General features: G+C 48.9%; 1 non-coding gene and 1 pseudogene across 1 annotated transcript; one reads left to right on the top strand and one right to left on the bottom strand.

Moving 5' to 3' along the window:
- Positions 1-230: 230 nt before the first annotated feature.
- LOC125547417 (uncharacterized) lies at positions 231-1,276 on the top strand (annotated as a pseudogene).
- A 7,524-nt stretch (positions 1,277-8,800) lies between these two features.
- On the bottom strand, positions 8,801-8,874 carry TRNAD-GUC (transfer RNA aspartic acid (anticodon GUC)). Its single transcript has one exon. It is a non-coding gene; the product is annotated as a tRNA-Asp (tRNA).
- Positions 8,875-9,652: the final 778 nt, after the last annotated feature.

The raw sequence follows: 9,652 nt of genomic DNA, 5'->3' as shown, positions 1-9,652 counted from the left end.
AAAGATTTCCATCATAGGCCAGGGCACTCAGCTTCTCTGTTTATTTGTTTCTTTCTTTCTTTGTGTGAGAAAAAGCCCCTCATTTTTCATTAAGAAATTCCCTAACCTCGCCAAGATTCTTACCCCGCCATGTTGTCGTGCCGTGCCTGGGCAAACCTGCCGCTGGAATTGATAACCTCGAGTGCTACGCGAGTGCGCGGGGAACTTACCTGAGATGGTGTTTCGTGCTCATGCCACCATTCTCGTCGCTGCTCATGGACCACAGCGACGACCCCGCCAAGCGCTGCACCGCCGCCGCCATCAAGCGTCGTACCACTGTAGCCTTGACCCTCACGCATCAAGCTCACCACAATCCCCTGTGTTAGGACATGTGTTGGCTACTGCGGCGGATGGCTTGTCCTCTTTGTCTGCATAGACGACGGTCATACTCTTCTCAGCCTCTTTGTCATGGCCGCTAAGATCCTCCTGCCCTCGCTGATCTACGATAGGTGACATCAATGGGCTTGCCAACATCGCCGCAGGGGCCGAGAGGTGGGCCGTCCTCGACCCCATCCGCCTTGCCGATGGAGACCAGATCACTGATCTCCTCTACCACAGAAATGGTATGGTCTACTGCCTCACTCGGTTTGGAGATGTCCACAAGCTCTGCCTGCTGTAGCGCCGCCGCAGGGAACCTGTCATTCTGGAGGGCCACACATTAGCACATCATGTAGTGCATAACAAGTGGATCACCTAGATGCATGGGACGACACCAGATCTAAAAGTGCCGACCACTATAGAGATATTGTTTTCATCTGTGGGAAGCAACTTACTGTTCGACTTGGCCACCAGTTTCGCCCCGCCATATAATTCAATCTCGACTTTCACTAGCGCTTATAACCTTGTGTTCTGCGATTATTACATATACCAAATCTGGAGGAATGCAGCCTCCACGGTTAGTATGCAGCTGTCGGGAGTGGGTCGTTGTCATATCGAACATGACAAGGTATTTGTTTTGAGGTATGACCCCCAGCGCCTACCATGTTGGGACGTTCTGACCGACTTAAGGGGACACTTAGTGTTTGTTGGGAGGAACAAAGCAGTGTCGATATATGCAGAAGGTGTTCTAGGACTCAAGGGTGATTGTGTGCACTGGATCGGTGGGAGAGGTAGGGATTGGGGCATGGTCTTTCACATGAAAACTGGTAGTTCAACACCTTGCATTCCCCTCATGGATGGTGTCATTCCGGGGTCTCCACAAAGCATAATCTGCTGGTACTTTCTAAGCGATGAATGAAATAAGAATTTACCAGACCCAAGCAAGGGCCCAAGCTTAATCTGGAAAGAAAGTGATTCGTCACTGGGGCAGCTTGGCGACATAGTGATAAGGACCACCAACCACATTGGTGGAAGTGATGTTGTACCGTCTGAGGGAGTCCTGGATTAGGGGGTGTCCGGATAGCCGGACTATACCTTCGGCCGAATTCCTGGACTATGGAGATACAAGATTGAAGACTTCGTCCCGTGTCCGGTTGGGACTTTTCTTGGCGTGGAAGGCAAGCTTGGCGATATGGATATGTAGATATCCTACCATTGTAACCGACTCTGTGTAACCCTAGCCCTCTCCGGTGTCTATATAAACCGGAGGGTTTTAGTCCGTAGGACGAACAACAATCATACCATAGGCTAGCTTCTAGGGTTTAGCCTCCTTGATCTCGTGGTAGATCTACTCTTGTACTACCCATATCATCAATATTAATCAAGCAAGACGTAGGTTTTACCTCCATCAAGAGGGCCCGAACCTGGGTAAAACATTGTGTCCCCTGCCTCCTGTTACCATCCGCCTAGACGCATAGTTCGGGACCCCCTACCCGAGATCCGCCGGTTTTGACACCGACATTGGTGCTCTCATTGAGAGTTCCTCTGTGTCGTCACTTTTAGGCCCGATGGCTCCTCCGATCATCAACGACGATGCGATCCAGAGTGAGACTTTTCTCCCCGAACAGATCTTCGTATTTGGCGGCTTTGCACTGCGGGCTAATTCGCTTGGCCATCTGGAGCAGATCAAAAGCTACGCCCCTGGCCGTCAGGTCAGATTTGGAAGTTTAAACTACACAGCGGACCTCCGCGGAGACTTGATCTTTGACGGATTCGAGCCGCAGCCGAGCGTGCCGCACTGTCACGATGGGCATGATCTAGCTCTGCCGCCTAACAGTGCCCTGGAGGCCGCACCCGCATCAGCTCCGACCCTTAATTCGGAGCCAACTGCGCCAATCGAGGATGGGTGGTTGGACACCGCCTCGGGGGCTGCAATCTCTACGGCAATCGAGCCGGACACCAGCCCTATTCTCTGCGAAGCCCATGACTCCAAGGAGTCGGACTCCTCTCCAGACTCCGAGCCCTCCGCACCCCTACAGATCGAACCCGATTGGGCGCCGATCATGGAGTTCACCACCGCGGACATCTTTCAGCACTCGCCCTTCGGCGATATTCTGAATTCACTAAAGTCTATCTTTTTATCAGGAGAGCCCTGGCCGGACTATGGTCAACAAGGTTGGGATGCGGATGATGAAGAAATTCAAAGCCCACCCACCACCCACTTCGTAGCCACTGTCAATAATTTAAACGACGTGCTCGACTTTGACTCCGAAGACATCGACGGTATGGACGACGATGTAGGAGATGAACATGAACCAACGCCTATAAGGCACTAGACAGCCACCTCATCTCATGATGTATACATGGTGGACACACCCAAAGGAAGCGACGACGAGGAACACAGGGATGCAACGAGGGATCATTCACTCGAAAAGCAATCAAAGCGGCGACGTAAGCGCCGCTCCAAGCCCCGCCTCGACAGAGACATCAGCCATACAGACCTATCCATAGAGCAGGACGAGCCGACGGACGACGAACATGCCTTCGAGCAACTGTCCGAACAGGGCAACTTGGATAAACAAACCGAACACCCCGTCCCCGGCGAAAACAACAGTCCGGACGACCTTACGCCGGATAGGCTCATGGAGCAGAAGAACCTCCACGAAGGGCTCGTCGCCACTGCGCATAGCCTGAAAAAACAGAAGCGGAAGCTCAAAACTGCGGAAGATGCACTCAGAATCAGATGGAGCAAAGTACACAACACCGCAGACAAATATTGCGGCAGTCGCCGCACAAAAAGCTATCCAAAGCGAAAGCTACTGCCTGAATTTGACGAGGAGGCCTTAGAGCCCCCGCAGTCAAAAAATAGGAAAGCCACCCGGTCGAATAGACGAACGCATGGCCAGCATGGAGCGGCAAGCGGCGACGCACACAAGCCGGCACGCGATCCACCAAGGGATCCGCATCAAAAAGATGGCCCAGCCAGATCTATCTACGGGCCAAGAAAGCAAGCTCTAGTAAGCAATGCAACACAACAAATATCCGAACATCACGGCACACCCAAATACAGGGGTGCCACACACCCCCTATGTTTCACCGATGAGGTGCTGGACCATGAATTTCCAGCGGGATTCAAGCCCGTAAACATAGAGGCGTACGACGGAACAACAGACCCTGGGGTATGGATCGAGGATTATATCCTCCACATACACATGGCGAGAGGAGATGACCTCCACGCCATAAAATACTTACCCCTCAAGCTTAAAGGGCCAGCCCGGCATTAGCTCAAAAGCCTTCCCGAAAACACCATTGGAAGTTGGGAAGAGCTTGAGGATGCTTTCTGGGAAAATTTTCAAGGGACCTATGTCCGCCCTTCGGATGCAGACGATCTCAGTCACATAACTCAATAGCCCGGAGAGTCAGCCCGGAAATTTTGGAATAGATTTCTTACTAAAAAGAATCAGATAGTCGAGTCCGTAGGATACCGTGCTAGCCCGTCTAGGATACGGCACAACGGAGACACAGGCGCAGACGTGCAGCAGGGACCCGTTCCAAGGATTCTTTTCAGATTAAGACCCTGCGTAAACCTTTTTTACTTTCTCTTGTTGATACACATCCCCTGGTTTCTTGGTATAACCAAGGAGGAGGCTGGCGTTTTGGCATGTGGCCACGTCAGAGTTTTGCGCGTACCTGGACACTAGGGGCTTATTACTAAGGGCGTTATCCCGCCCGCCCTCATAAAGACCGAATACCTTAGGGAGTGTTCGGCGTCGCGAGTTTGCCTTATATGCACCAGCTCCAAATCATGTCTTTGGTCAAATGTTGGGTTTGCCCGGCTCCTGTGTTTTGCTACCTTACGTTCCGCTCTATCGGCGAAGGCGGCACCAGGAGTACTACTGCGATTGTGCCCCGGTTCGGCCAGGCGAGCACCTCAGTAGAGAAAGCCGAAAACTAACTATCATGATATAGCATGAGACTGGTTAACCACTTGATGACTTACCGGAATCTTTAGGGTTCCTCCGCATTAACGAAGGGCCGCTTCCCGGCCAGGCACATACGCGCCCCGAGTTCGGGCGAGCGCAGGAGCCACCAGGGGCTATATAAGTAGCCTCACTGTCAAACTCCTATGGCTAAGTGAAAGTGATAAAGCATCATAGTCCGATTGCCTAGTTCGCTACGCTATCACCTCCTTTGTAGGACCAAGACGTTGGATCAAGTGTGAAAATGCGCCTTCTGCGAACACCCCCGCATTATGTGTGTGGGGGCTGAAGCCGACAACTGCCATCTTTCAAATTATATATACATATATGTTAAACGGCCGCACAGGAGGTATTATAATACTTGCATGCACAAGTATAAAAAGCTTCTACAATTTATCAAAATATTGTTTTACAATAATATATGATATTCGAATATAGTATCCTTCGAGCACTCTGTCTCTATTAAACAAGCGCCTTGCAGAACTTCTTGCAAATAGTGCTTGGCAGGTACTCGGCTTCCATCCGAGTCTGGGGATGCAACAGCGGTGGCCTCCATTTCTGCCCAGTATGTCTTCACACGGGCATGAGCCATCCGCGCACCCTCTATGCACGCTGACCTCTTCATCGCATTGATATGCGGCGCCGCACCAAGGAACTGCTGCACTAAGTTGAAATAACTTTTTGGCTCTGGCCTCTCTAGCCACAGATGACTCATGACATACTTCATGGCGAGTCCGGACAACCTATTTAGCTCGGCCCATTCGGCCAAACGATCGGCCAATGACAGTGGACGCTCCGGATTGTGGAACTGCGACCAAAAGAGCTTTTCCACTTCACGATCTTCCTGATCTCGGAAGTGTTCGGCCGCATCTGCGGAACTCGCTGCCAAATCCAGATAGGTGTCCGCCGTACTCCACATCCGGTCTAACGGAGCATGTTTAGGATCACAGAACTTCCTCCACAGCATAAAGGGCTTTCCAGCCGCGATCTCTCCGGCCTGACGCAGCTCCTCCTTCATAGCTCTCATTGCAGAGCGAGCATCCTTGGCATCAGAAACGGCCTTCTCCAGGTCCATCTGTTCCGCCCGATCTTCTTTTTCAAGAAGCTTGCAACGGTCAGCAGCGTTCTTCAGCTTCACGGCCATCTCGGCCATTTCCTTCTTGCTTCGGCAATGAGCAGCCTGTTCGGCTTTCAGCTCTTCAATTGCCTTTCCGGCAGCCGCATCACTTTTCCTGGCTTACTCCTTTGCTCGGGCAAGTTCCGCCCGAAGATTCTCCATGGCAGCAGCACCATCTGCATCAAGCGCACACATTGTAAGATACTGGCATAAAGCTCCTCTTACCAGGTGCCTCGTCAAGCCGCTTGTTTACAAGCGCGATGTCGGCATCTGCCACGTCAAGTTGCCGCTTTATCTTGGCAAATTTGTCAGTCCGGCTTGCCACCGGACACTTCGCCACCTATGTATGAAGGTGGCATATATGCAAACCGGCAGACCTTACTTTCTGAAAAAGAAAGAAGTACGGAAACTGATCCTATTTCAGATCTCTAATTTCATTCAAACTTAGGCCGTTATGAATTGACATAGCTTGACCTGTGAACTCTCAGCGCGTACGACAGTTGCTTCGACAAACATTCGGTAGACTAGCTTTCGAAGTGCCACGATCCTATCGAGTGGTTTAATTCGATACAACGCGCAAAACCTTACCAGCCCTTGACATATGAACAACAAAACCTGTCCTTAACAGGATGGTACTGACTTTCATACAGGTGCTACATGGCTGTCGTCAGCTCGTGTCGTGAGATGTTTGGTCAAGTCCTATAACGAGCGAAACCCTCGTTTTGTGTTGCTGAGACTTCAAATCCGAGTTAGGAAATTAGACTCGCGATATCGACCGACGCGGCGCTTTCTTTCCTCGAACAAGTACCTTTCCTTCGAACGAGAATGCCAACTGCTTCCTTCCAACAATCCAATACGAATACGAATGTACGAATGACAGGCCATTCCCCGGAGTAGAGTAGAAATGAATTCATTCACATCTGCTAGAAACCAGAGCCTGAGCTATGAACCGATCTAAGAGCGGACAAGCAAGCCTAGGAATTTAGGGCATAATCACCCGCGGAGCAACTGGGGTACTCAACACTGTAGTAGTACAATCGGTTGTCTTTCTCTAGCCAATAACACGGCAAGAGGTGGACGGCAATGAAGTTGAGGGTAATGGAATTAGAAGAGTTTCGAATACTGAAACTTAAAGGAAGGGCGGTTAGAACAAAGCAAGGGATGACACTTTCAATGCGCGAAATCCGTTTCGAGTTAGAGTGCGAAACTTCTTGCTGCAGCCGTTTTATTCGCTGCTTGCTACTTTCTAAAATGGAAGATAAGATGAATGAATGAATAGATTGCATTTTTTTTCTAGTTCAATCTATAGTCTAGATTCCATTCCCTCGATCCACTCTCATTTAAATGATGGGATTGGGCCATACCAACCTTCACTTAGTCTTAATAAAATATTGCTTCATGGCCCATTCCTATCTTCTTTTCCAGCCATCAAACTTGTTCAATTCGTTTTCTTGAGATCTGTGGAATAGTGATATCATACTTGAATCCACATTCCCAGTATTTGAGGAAGAAGTAGAATCTTAGTCCTTTCGAATTTCTAACTTGGGAATTTGATATCGACTAAATCAAGAAACTGAAACGATTGGCTTTCGATCTGCTTTCCAAGAGGTGGTTTCTGACATGACCAGAAAGAGTGGAATTCTTGTTAGGATTGGCATGTCAAGTTGCTCTTAGGATAAGTTGCTAAAACAAACGGAGGGGAGGATCGACCCGTTCAGTAGAATTCCGAAGAAAGACTGTTGGCAGCAGGTGGAGACATTTCTTTGGCCCCCTTCCAAATAAATGTGGGCAGGGTAGAGCTCGGCAGGGGGTTCGAGAATAGGGTAGGGTTTTTGACGGTCGGGTCCCCTACCACTAGTCCGGCTAGTCTTCTTTCGGGCAGGAAGCAGGCTGTGGGGAAATCAGAATTCACCATTGAATCCTGTGGATCAGCTGCCTTACATAATAATATTTCACTGTATCAGCTACGAGGGGAAAATCTGAAAGACAGAGGATAGAGAGTGAGAGAAAGAGTGTGAGACTTGCGCCGCTCTCCATTTCGAGGGGATTTCGACGATTCTGGGGTGATTGAACTATTTCTTTACCTGTTCAATTTCTAACGAATCAAGATATCCTCCAATTCTTGAAACAAGTCACGCTCCCTTCTCTTTCCACTTTCACTTTCATGCCCAGTTCTTTTTCGACTTGGCAATCGTAGCAATTTATGTAAAGCCTCCTGATCCGGAGAAACATGCTCGGTTTTTGTCAGAGCTCACTAACTTTGTGCAGAGTGTTGATCTACCTTTGCGGGACATGATCAGATTTTCTCATGAAACAATGGCAGAATACATATTAATAGGATGGAAGCTTTTAATGCTTTCATATCTGAAACTGAACTACAGGAACTGAGAAGGGTTGGTGGCCTGGACTAACAAACAAGACAGGCCAGTGAGAGAAGTTTTGGATAGAGTTCTGGTGGAATTCTAGATAAATAGATCCGCATTCAAGTTTTAGGCTTGTGTCCTTTCATCTAGAATGGCTGTTGCTTGGTCTTCAGTGAGCGAAGTCATTTCCTCAATAGAGTTCTTTGCCCGACAAAAGTGAATCTTGATCTTTCTTCTTGATAGTTTGTGATCGAGCCAATCTCACAATTTCGATCTTGCTACTACCACTATAGCCCTGAGTGACTATGGCTACCTGAACTGAAGGAGTTCCCACAAGACCTGTGAATGTCAACTTCACTCTAAGGGTAAAGCATGCTCGCTCCTTCGCTCGTACGAACAATCAGTCGTTGCTGGGAGCTCTATCCTCCTCGCACTACTAAAAACAGGGTGAAAGAATCTCCCGCGTTCAGTCTGTGGAGGCCGACCATCATAGTCGTCTCGATTAAACTAACCCTTTAAGGAAGGCGTACGGCAAACACTTGGACTGAAGCATGAGCTGGTTCAAACCACTATACCTGATATATCACGAAATCCATCTTACAGGATTTCTTCACTTGCTTGGGCTTAAGCGGTACCAGTACCCGGAGAGACCTCGACTCTTTCAGGGAAAGGAGGGAGATCGAATGCGAGATGGAGTCCCTGCCGAATGGAATGGACATCCTTGGGGACAGCTGTGTAAGACTTAATTTACCATAAAATTGGACGGAAAAACTACTAAAAAGATCACAAGAAACCCATGAGGGATATTCAGCACCGAATTGATCTAATTCCTGGTGCTAGTCTTCCTAATTTGCCTCACTATCGAATGAATCCAAAGTTGCTGCTATCAGAGAATGGCCAACACCGAAGACCATTTCAGAAGTGAGAAGCTAAGTGATGCAAGGTGTTTTCAAAATGAGTCGGGCAGGAAGAGGAAGATCGGGCGGGGAAAACGGGGTTCGAACCCGCGACTTCTGGCGTGACAGACTAGCACTCTAACCAACTGAGCTATTTCCCCCTGGAATGCGACGTGGCATACCCGAAAGCCCTAAGAAATGCATGGAAAAGAAGGTCAGATTAACCCCAAAAAAAGTGATCCAAAAATGGATTTGGCCTAAAGTTTCAGGATATGTCCGACCAAAGATTTTACCCACCCAATAGTAAAATCCAGCAAATAAAGCAAAAACGGAATAAACCTGGGACTAGGAAACCCCGAACTACGAATGGAAACACTTTTTCAAGCAGGGGTAAACGGATCTGGTTAGGAAGCTGGAGATGGAAGAGAGGGTGTCGTGTCGGATCTTCAATCGGGGCAAACAACGGATGCTCGGGGCCGGGCTACACTTCCTTCAATTAATTGTTTAGGTTTACTTTGGCGGAGCATTCAATCCAGGTGTGGGAATCATTCCGACTTCATGTATTTGCCCTGCCCTAGCCTCTTGGGAATGTAGGTGTCCGAGAATGGAAGCTCGGCAACATAGCAGACCGGAAGAAGTATGTACCTCATGAAGCGAGGACTAGTCAGAGCTCTTAGTATGGCCACTTTTGCAGGATGAATCCGTTCACTGCCTGCTTCTCTATCGCATTGGACCTAGAAAGAGTGCAAACAGGAAGCATAGAAGACACATCATTCTTTCAGCTTTTCGTTCTTGACGACTCTGTTTGACGGAGCCTGACCTTGAACTAGCTTTTTGCAACACAAACCACTATCTTTACTTTCCTTTAGCAATAGTATCTAACTATCAATTCATAAGAGTCAAACGGGTGGGTCCATCCCATCTATCGATAGGTCCTGA

This window comes from Triticum urartu, chromosome 3A, assembly GCF_056163025.1.
Source record: "Triticum urartu cultivar PI428250 chromosome 3A, HENAU_Tu73, whole genome shotgun sequence".
NCBI classification, from domain to species: domain Eukaryota; kingdom Viridiplantae; phylum Streptophyta; class Magnoliopsida; order Poales; family Poaceae; genus Triticum; species Triticum urartu.
Note: the sequence above shows the minus strand (reverse complement) of the source record. Positions and strands in the feature narration are given on the sequence as shown.